The sequence below is a fragment of the Dipodomys merriami genome, unplaced genomic scaffold (genome assembly GCF_024711535.1).
Source record: "Dipodomys merriami isolate MVZ:Mamm:240054 unplaced genomic scaffold, mDipMer1.0.p SCAF_264, whole genome shotgun sequence".
Taxonomy (NCBI): Eukaryota; Metazoa; Chordata; class Mammalia; order Rodentia; family Heteromyidae; genus Dipodomys; species Dipodomys merriami.
The window spans coordinates 5,525-15,812 of record NW_027204093.1 but is presented as its reverse complement, the minus strand read 5'-3'; the positions used below and the strand labels follow the sequence as shown (position 1 = coordinate 15,812).

Here is a 10,288-nt window from a genome sequence, read left to right as displayed (position 1 = left end):
CCCATTGGACGCATAGCTTTATTAACGGTGCGTAGATCTTGTAAAAGGCGCCATTTGCCTGATTTTTTCTTTATAACAAAAATAGGAGTATTCCATGGTGAAGTAGATGGCTCTATATGGCCTGCCACCAACTGTTCCTGTACTAACATGGAGGCTGCCTCCAATTTTTCTTGGGTAAAGGGCCACTGATCCACCCAAATGATTTTATCTGCATGGGGCACAGGAGGGTCAGGGGCCGATACTAAAAATCCGAATACCCAAGCCCATGTTTATCTGTTTTTTGGGTAGCTTGGATGGGCTCAACGATTCCTTCTCCTGATTTTCCAAGACCCGTACCAGGGACAAATTCCATATGGAGCATTTGATGTGTAACCACAGAATTGGGACTAGCAAGGATAACTTTCATCTGGGTCAAGATATCCCGGCCCCATAGGTTAACAGGGAGGTCAGGAACAACAAAAGGAGTAACAGTTCCCTTATTGCCCTCTTTGTCAGTCCAATTAAGAACCCTGGAGCTTACCAAAGGGTTTTTTGACTGCCCTATGCCTTTAAGGTCAGTTAGGGACGAGGTAAGGGGCCAACTTGGTGGCCAATATTTTTGGGAAATAATAGTGGCATCTCCACCAGTATCCAAAATTTTCCTGTACAATGAAGGAATAGGTCCAGGCTAGGAAAGCAGCTACAGAAGGCAGGGAGATTGTATCTGTGACAAAACTTTGTGGAAAATGGAATCAAGGATTACTTACTGGTGATTCACTTGCACTTGAAGCATGATTCTGAACTATTGCTTGCTGATTCTGAACTATTGCTTTGATCATTATATTTTCCAAGAAGAAAAAGTGAAATTTCATTGATAGTAAAGGACTACTAATACATTTTGACTTCTCATTAAGCATCTTCAATCATCAAAATCACTTGAAGGAAATAGACAGGCCTATTTTTAGATGAAAACAAGTGTCTTTAAAAAAACAAGAATTTAGGTAGTCATACCAAGGACTTCTATTTTACTACTGCATTATACATTTTTTCTAATGTTGGATACCAACATTAGAAAGCTACTAGAAAACTCTTAAAGCCCATATGTTGAATAGTGAGTTCTCTTACACTATAACATGATATTTCTCAAATCATTTACAAAGAAGGCATTGTTTCCTATTTTCTCATTCCTAGAATAAGCTGCACATGAAGACACCAAAGGTCCTCATGTTCAGACAAGGAACAAGATGAAAGAGTGAGGAATTGTATCAATTTCAAGAAAAAAATGGAGTAGGATCCAAGCAAATTTCTTCTTTGGGATGCCAAAATTAATCCGCTTACTATGGTGTGAAGACTACTTTCCAAAAAGGCCACCCAAATGAATACTAGGGATGAGTATGAGTATACCCCTCTTCATATGGAAGCCTAGAGTGGACATTTAGACATTGTCCATGAGTTGGTAGCTCAAGGCAGATATTCATGCAATAACTCTAAATGGCTGACACCCCTGCACAGCGCTTATATGTGGAATAATACCAGAGTGGCAGATACCAATCCCCAAACTAAAGGCCTCTTGTCCGCCTTGCATGTTGCTGCTGGGAATAGAAATCGAATAGGTACTCTGTTGAACCATTATATCAAACCAAGTTTGAAGAACAGCTTGGAAGAAACTGCATTTAATATTGCCAAAAGGATAAGTATGTATCACTACCTCTTTGAAGTTGTGGAAGGCTGTACAAATTGTTTTCATAAGTCCTAATGTTTTGGTTAAGTTTATTAAATTTCAAAAATGCCAGTCCATCCTTTGTGGCCCTACCATTTTTTTCACAATACAAAGCAACAGCAATATCTTACTTTAAAAATTCATGGATTCCATGGTATTCTTCCAAGTGAATTGCCTGACTCTGATGTCAAAATATATTCAAGAATTTTTTGTATACATCTATAATGATTTCTGCAGAGTTTGTGATTTTTTAATCAGAAATAATTTTAACTTATCTGTTGAAATGAATAGTATAGGAACTAAAGATGTTCCTGGTGCTTTTAGGAAAAAAGTATATCTATGTTTGTACAATATCCATAATCTATTTCATTCGCTCCTATATATAATACTTTGAATTCTACATTTTTATATAATGTATAGTTTCATTAATAAATGTGTCCTTTCAGATTGCATTCCATATAGAAGAAGTTTAAGATTCCTTTTTTTCCTAGGTCCTTATATTATTTTATTTCTTTGGGATAACATGACAATGTTATCTAATTTCAAGTTTTGTAAAGATTATGCTATGTAAAGGCCTTTCTAAGGTGAAGATTTAATACACTGATGTCAAACTAACCTTTAATTCTATGAATTGCATGTATTGTTACACTTGTATTTTTGTAATCAACTTTTTAATAACTGTTTTTATATTTCTTGCATCAGAAGAATGAAAAATATGGAATACTTCACAAATTTTCATATCATCCTTGTGCAAGTGCCATGTTAATCTCTGTGGTATTGTAATTTGGGTAGACCTGCTGCTGAAGCATGTAGTACCCTCTAAATTTAAGTACTTAATGATGCAATCTTTATACAGGCATATATCCATGGTTGCCTATTTGTAACAAGGAACCCTTATTGTTCCTTAAAATGCAATTGATCTTGTTTCTCTAAAATTCTGTGTATAGTGGAAAAGCTTATATCATTTGGTCGATTGCTCATATTTACAATTTTTTTGTCAATGACTATTTTGTCGTTTTCATTTTAAATTTGATCATACTTTGAAGCCTTTAAAGCTAAGACCAAAGGTGATGGCTTTTCAAGTACTTATTTATCAACTGAGTTAGCTTTGTAGAGCTAATGGGTTCAAACTAAGCCTTGCTTGAGAGCTACTTCTAAACTTCCGCAGCTTAAACTTTCCCAAATGAGGTCTTGCTGGGACAAATGTCTACCTGAACCTTTACCCTTCTTCCTTGTAGGAACAGACCAACCAGAATATCTTACCCTGACAGCATAGATTGTCTTACTGGAACAAAACTAATCTTAGTTACAAGGGATCATAGAGAGATTAACAGTTCAGACCAAATTGTTCAGAATGGAAGGTATTTTATCAAAATATAATTGTTTATTATACCTATCATTTCAAAAGTAGCTAAAGCCAAGAAGGTGAAAAAATTTTCATACGCATGATTACCTACTGTCCTGGCCTGTCTATCATCCAACCAAGCAGGAACTTACACTACTGACTCTCTATCACCAAATATTTCCATAGCTCCTGGAAAAGTCCATATGTTTCTCCTCGATATTAGGCCTTAAATTGGTAATGTTTTAATCACAGTGTTTCCTCTTGCCTCTAGGCTGTAAATCTACAAATGGTAAAGCTTGAAGTCTAACTCTACCAAACACTGAGGTAGAGATAATGGAATAATACTTTAAAACAGAGTTGCCTTTGATTCCCTAACCACAACACAACAATGCAAAACAATTTTTATATTATATATACTTATATATTTTATATTTATAAATATAAAATATGTGCTGATTTTAAATTTCACACAGTGAATCTTACTAGAATTGATAATTTGACAAATATATTGACATTTATTCCAATAAATAGAATGGAATATAAATAATTAGATTTAGGATATATATTAGAATATAAAAAGTATTAATGCAATATCTTCGGTATAAACTTGTGATACGTTCTAAGTGTTCGTGATCTTCTGAATTCACATGGTAAAATAACAGTATTGTTTTCTGCTAATCTATAACGGATTTTACTCTGATGCTCTGTTTATTGTTTTAACTCGCTGGTCCCAAAGTGTTTTTCTCCATATTTCTGAAACGTTCTTACTGATTATACCCAAATTTTGCTGATATGATGTCTAAAAGCTATTATTCTTTTGAAGGACCCACGGATCCGAGGATACCAGTTCCCAGTTATCTGTATCATCAGAAAACAAGGGCAAGACTTCTCACATAGGCCCATGCAACATGCCAACAGAAAATAATTGAAGACATCTCAATTTCTCATTTCCTATAATATTTCAGGACCCCAATTCCTTACAAGAAGTAGCAGAATTTAATTGTGAAATGGAAGGCAAGTTAAAATGAAAGATGAGACCACAAAATCAGAGAGAAAGTACTGTAATTCAAACTTTCAATTTACAGATGACCAGCCCATATGAGTGAACAAAATTACAAATGAACAAGATTATTTTTAATACCCCTCTCCTAATGATTAATGAAAGATTTCAGTGCAGCCAAAAAATAGTTTCTGTAATGTTAGATCCATAAGTGGCCTACCAAACTAGGAATACTTGATTTAGAGGTCAAATATAATTTAGAAAAACATTAATTGATAATATCCTTAGTGCTTCAAAACACTGGTACTTCAGTAAAACTAGGTTCTGTAGTATAAAAAAATGTTGTCATTCTCAAACCAAAGATAACCTATATTTAATCTCCTGAAAGTATATTCATTTTCAAATAAACTATTTAAAATCACATTTGCCAAAATAACACTTTACAAGTAGATGATAGTGACATTACAAGGTTTTCAAGTGTAGGGAGCTAGTTACAATAGAGTTGATTTACGTACCCAGCACCAATAGCAAACAAGTTCAACCATTCATCAAAATGTAGAAATAGTACTCCCCACCATTTGTGTTGTTCAGTAGGTGCCTTCCAGAAATGTGTTAAATAGATCAGCCTCCCATATTTCAAACCCAAATATTAGCTAATAAAGTAAATTTTTATCACATAAGAAAGTACATTTTAAAAAGTGACTAATAGTTGCCTTATCATGTGTTGTTTTATATTTTCCCTATCTGTCTAACATAGTAAGAAATATGACTTTAAGTTTTGAATATGGGTACTGATGAGAGATGTGACAAAAATAAAATCTGTCTTTTATTTCTGTCATATTCCTCTAAGTAGTAAATTTTAGTTTTCTTCTTTTTCCAAAACTTATAGGTAGTAGAAGAAATTATCCTATGTAAAATAAAATAATCATACACCATTGTACAAAGCCATTTATAATAACTGGTAGTTAGAAATAAATTCTAAGCCATTTTTAAATTTTCTTGTTGACTAAAGATTAATCTTCCAAATGAACGCGAATAAAATCATGTCTAAGTGCTTCACATCTCCAGTCTGCAAATTGCTATTGCAGATGAATGAATTATGGAAATATAAGCTGACATCAGTTCAAGTATATGTGGGAGTGAAACTCCATGGAATGTATATAAACTTTTCAAAGTATTAACAGGCACTTTAACAGAATGACTATCAGGAAATTGAAACCAGAGAGGAACAATAGTAAAAAAATAGAATGAATGAAAAATGGAACAAGGGGCAAGTACAGCTAGTATACTCAATGTACATATGTAATGAAGGAAGTGCTAAACCTGAACTCAATCTTGGAGAAAGAGTTGGTTGACATTGATAGAAGGAGTGATTCTGATCCAGGAGCATTAGACAATTTGATGGACATATTTAATTGTAAAACACTTGCACAACCTTTTGAAATTCAGTTAAAAAAAACAACAAACAAAAACACACAAAAATGACAACCAAACAGCAATCTCTAGAGAGTATGAATATGACCTCTCAAAATTTTAAGCAGTTAATGAAGGGCAGTCTTTGGAAAAGCAAACAAACTGTTCAAAGAGGGCAGTTTGGGGTAGGGAAGGATTTTGACTAGATTTAAAAAGATTGTCTAAGGTTATAAATCACCTATATCTTCTGCAAATATTTTCTTCTGCGAGTGCTCTTTGTCTGAACTGGATACTCCAGTCCTGAGTCACACTTGATAGCTTGTGAAGACAGAATGGAAGAAACAAGATCAAAAACCTATTCCTCCACTGGAGAGAAAACAGTCCTCTCTGTTTTCTCTCAATCTCCTCACTACTCCATTTTCATACTTTTAATAACGTCAAGTGATTTTGAATTATATCTTTCCTTCTTTGTTCTCACAAAGTAATTGTTCAAAATAATTCATTAAATATTATTTGCCATTATTTTCTATCATGCTGTTTACTTATTCAAGCGAGTCCATTAAACTTCCCCTTTTCATTTGGTTGCCACGAAAATCCAACAACTATGTTAATGAGGACCAACGCTAATGCAAAACTTTGTCTCCAAAAATCCAGTCAAAGAACCTATAATCACAAATATTTAGCTATAATTTTTTCTTTTTCCTTTTACCTTGAAATCTTCTTGTGTCTAAAGTGCCGACAAAAATAAATATTCCAACACATTTTGGTTCAATCACTTGTAACCTCAAAGATATTTTGCTAACAAGATGCTTGGAAACCTAAGAATACTCCACTTTTATCTTCTCTCATAAAACTTTTATCTTCTCTCTTAAGAATCTCCTTAGATACAATATCAGGAACAATGAAGTTATTCTTTGCAAAATTATTTCAATAGGTTATTTTCCTCTTGGTCTTGTATTTGCTCAACAAGATGTATGGAGAAGAAGAGAGTTAAATCACCAATTCCTTGGATGATATTGTCTGTTACAAAGGACAATACTTCTATGTCCTACTTCTATGTCCTCTTCTTAGCTCTTGCCTGATTTCCAATTAATCACAGGTTCCTGGCTTCAATTCTAGTGAAGCTGAAGCACTATAATGCGTCCCCAATGCTACATCTTCATGGTTTCTCTTTGAAAACTCTTTTATTTGGAGGTGGAATTTATTTTCATGTCTTCATTCAATTTGTTCTGCATTATACTCAGCCAAATAAGCTCAGTAAAATCACGTTAGGTAGCAAAAACATTAACACAATCTATATCACTATATAAAAAAGTTTTGGCCCCCTCCACTGCTGAAACCAAAACGCTTAGCTAGGGCTTCTAATAACATGTTTTCTTACCTTTTCTATTTGCTCAATTCTTTTCTGATCCCCAAACTTTTTGGCTTATGTAATAAAAGAAGTATTCACTATCTCATGTTAATAAGGATATTATATTTTTGAGCTACTTAGAAATGTGAAATCACTGGTTTGAAGTATCCAATCAGATTTTTTTCTGTGTTTCAGTGCTTCACATGCAGACATTGTGGAAAGTATTAAAACAGAGAAGTGTAAACTCAATACGTTCTTTCATTGTGGAGGACACTTTCTCCCTAAATATTTTGACCCAAATAATCTTTTTAAGAGAATTACTGTTTAGTAATTAAAGGTCAATTCACAAATTTTGATGTCTTATATTTTTAAAAAAAACTTTGAATTTAAATTCCACTACAACCTTGTTTCACACAGTAAGTGTATATTTCCTGGGTAAGGACAATTCTCATGGGAACCTACAGGATTTACAGCAAGGTTTGTGAGGTTTGTTTGTTTACTGTGAAAATGAGCCACCTTACCCACATTGCTCCCTCTCAGCTAAGTCTCCATGGATTTCTTTGCATGAAAGCCTATTTTCCCAGGCAATTTTAAAATTTCTTAATGGGCTAAGTTAAAAGTTAGAAAAATTAAAATTTACCTGTCTTAATTTTAAAACACTTTTGAAATTCTTTTATCAGAATCGCAAATTTACCAATCCTAATTCCACGTTTACCATCAAAAACAGTTAACATGTTGTTTTCAAGATATAGTATCCATAAAACCATTATTTTCCAGTGGCTTTGTTATGCATATATATGAACATATAAGCTGATGCTGAGCAAAATGAACTCCAAGATATGGAAAGAGATATTTATTTGCAGTTGTTGTTTTTAATGTACTATGTGATTTCTATTTTCCTTGGGTTTTTCCCCTATGGTATAACTCCTACTGTGTTTGATTTTGGTACATTTTGTGTATACATTTACCTTAATTAGGGAAGGGAAGAGAAACAACAAAATGGCAAGATAAAGGACAAAAAGCAAACCAATGCATTAGAAATACTCAGAAGACAATATGTTGGAAATGTACATTACAACTTGTGAGGGGTTTGGGTGTGAAGGAAAAATGTGAGAAAAAATGAGAGAGGGCATAACAAGTTTGAAAAGTTATGCATTCACTGCCTTACAATTGCTAACCCACTGCACATCACTTTCACATTAAAATTAAATTTAAAAAATAAGCTGTATGAAATAAAATTTCATTGTATTGGTATAGTAAATATTATTCTTTATGTAGTAACTTTTTAAAAATTCAGTACTATTTGGCATATAATTTGAATTAATTACCCCTTCTTTATCAGAGGGCCATCAACTTGAATGTTAACCAACTAGATAATCTTTTCACAATATACTTGCCAATATTTTCAAAAAAGAATAAATTAGTACTTTCTCATACTAAAACCGAAAACCATTTAATTCTATAGAAACCCATAACTTTTAAAAGTAAATTAGTTGTTAAGAGGACAAAATATGTGTGTTCTTCAAAATTCCTATGACTAATAACTACTCACTTTCAAATTCTCAACATTCCATACCTGAGAGATTCAAAATAGTACCTGTTTGCATGTTATGTAATTCTGCAATAGATGCATTTTCCAATGGGGTGTTACCGATTGAGAAGTGAACAGAAAAATAGCCACATTCTGGTATAGGATAAAACTATAAAGCATCGGTTATAATTAATTCTTCAAGAGTAAGCAATTTATCAGATTAAGCTATTATTTCTATGACCATCAATCCCAAATTTATGCCATAAAGTCATCCTAGACCAACAGTTTCCAACTTGTAGGGTGAACCTCAAAATTCCCTTAATTCACATCACAAATCGCTTATCTTTATGGGGAAAATATTACACCTTGCTAATGTGATGCCCTCCGTGTTCTGGAAAGAACACCACAACATACTGGGTTGCATCATTTTTCCTCCACTGGTATTCTTGCAAATATTATTTATATTTATACTTTTTTACTATCATAGATATTCAGGATGCTAAGATTGGAAGATTACAGTTCAAAGCCCAACCAGGCAGGAAGGATCCCTAGATTCTTATCTCCAATAAACTTCTCAGCAAAAGCCAGACACAAGTGGTACTGAGGTTGAAGTGGTAAGGCACAAGCCTTGAGCTTAACAGGCTCAGAGACAGTGTCCAGGTCCAGAGTTCAAGCCCTATGACAAAGCAATAAAACAAAAAAAATAAAAACAAACCCAAATCCTAGCATTTTTCTCACTGTATACAGAGGCACGTAATTAAGGAAATTGCTTCCTGTGTTACATACAGGTAGAAGAAAGAAGATGTCACACAATTATTCTCTTCATACTATGTTATATTAAAGCCTCAAAAATTGCTTTTTCTAAATTTATAAATTAATATCATCAATTTCTTGGCAACTCGGTCTAAATTATTCACATTATCATTTTCTACATGAACAGTTAGAATTATTTATTAACTGACTTCTCCTTATAACTCACTTGAAACAATATGCTAGGTAAATAGAATGAAAGAAACATCTGTAAATTTGTCAATTAAACCCTCTACCTAAAAAGAATTTTGTAGTATCCTATAGAATATGAAATTACAAACGAAACCAAAATATTTTTTGAAGTCTAAACTCCAATTTAGCAAGATCTATAAAGACCTACATTAGGTGATCTTTGCTATTGCTCCAGGCTTAAGCTTTTGTAATCCTTCATCCTTTCCTTGGAATCTAACAGAATGATGATTACTTACTTTTGCAAATTTTGGATGGGAATCATGAACCAATTTGCATCTAGGAATGTTCTGTAATGAAGAGCGCATTTAAAACACAACTGAGGTGGGGCTGGGAAGGTGGCTTAGTGGTAGAGCACTTGCCTCGAATGCATGAGGCCCTGGGTTCAATTCCTCAGCACAACATAAGCAAAAAGAAAAAATGCTGGAAGTGGCGCTGTTGCTCAAGTGGTAGAGCGCTAGCCTTGAGCTGAAGAGATGAGGCACAGTGCCCAGGCCCAGAGTTCAGGCCCCACAACCGGAACCAAAAAAAATTTTTTTTAAAAGAGTTAAAAAAAATAAAACACAATTGGGGATTCTATACCAGTTGTATTTCAATAGAAAACTTGGCTTTTCAAAACATAATGAAAAAATTAGTCCAAATTTCCAACTGTGTATTCCATTCTTGTTTGGTTTGTTTTATTAAGACAAAATTATACTACCTGGTCCAGGGAAGGTATCAGTAGTAATTCCAGTCTCTAATCTCCTGTCAGTTTGAGTGCTAGAATTCAAGGCTTGTATCACATTGCCCCACCATAGTTTCTTGGTTTATTTATTTATCTGTTTGTTTGTTTATTTATTTTTGGGTCCGGTAATGGGGCCTGAAATTTGGGCCTTGATGCTGTCCCTCAGCTCTTCAGCTCAAGGCTAGTGCTCTACCACTTGAGCCACAGAGCCACTTCTGGCTTTTTT

General features: G+C 33.8%; 1 pseudogene; it reads right to left on the bottom strand.

Moving 5' to 3' along the window:
- Positions 1-2,408: 2,408 nt before the first annotated feature.
- Positions 2,409-2,508, bottom strand: LOC138837169 (U6 spliceosomal RNA; annotated as a pseudogene).
- Positions 2,509-10,288: the final 7,780 nt, after the last annotated feature.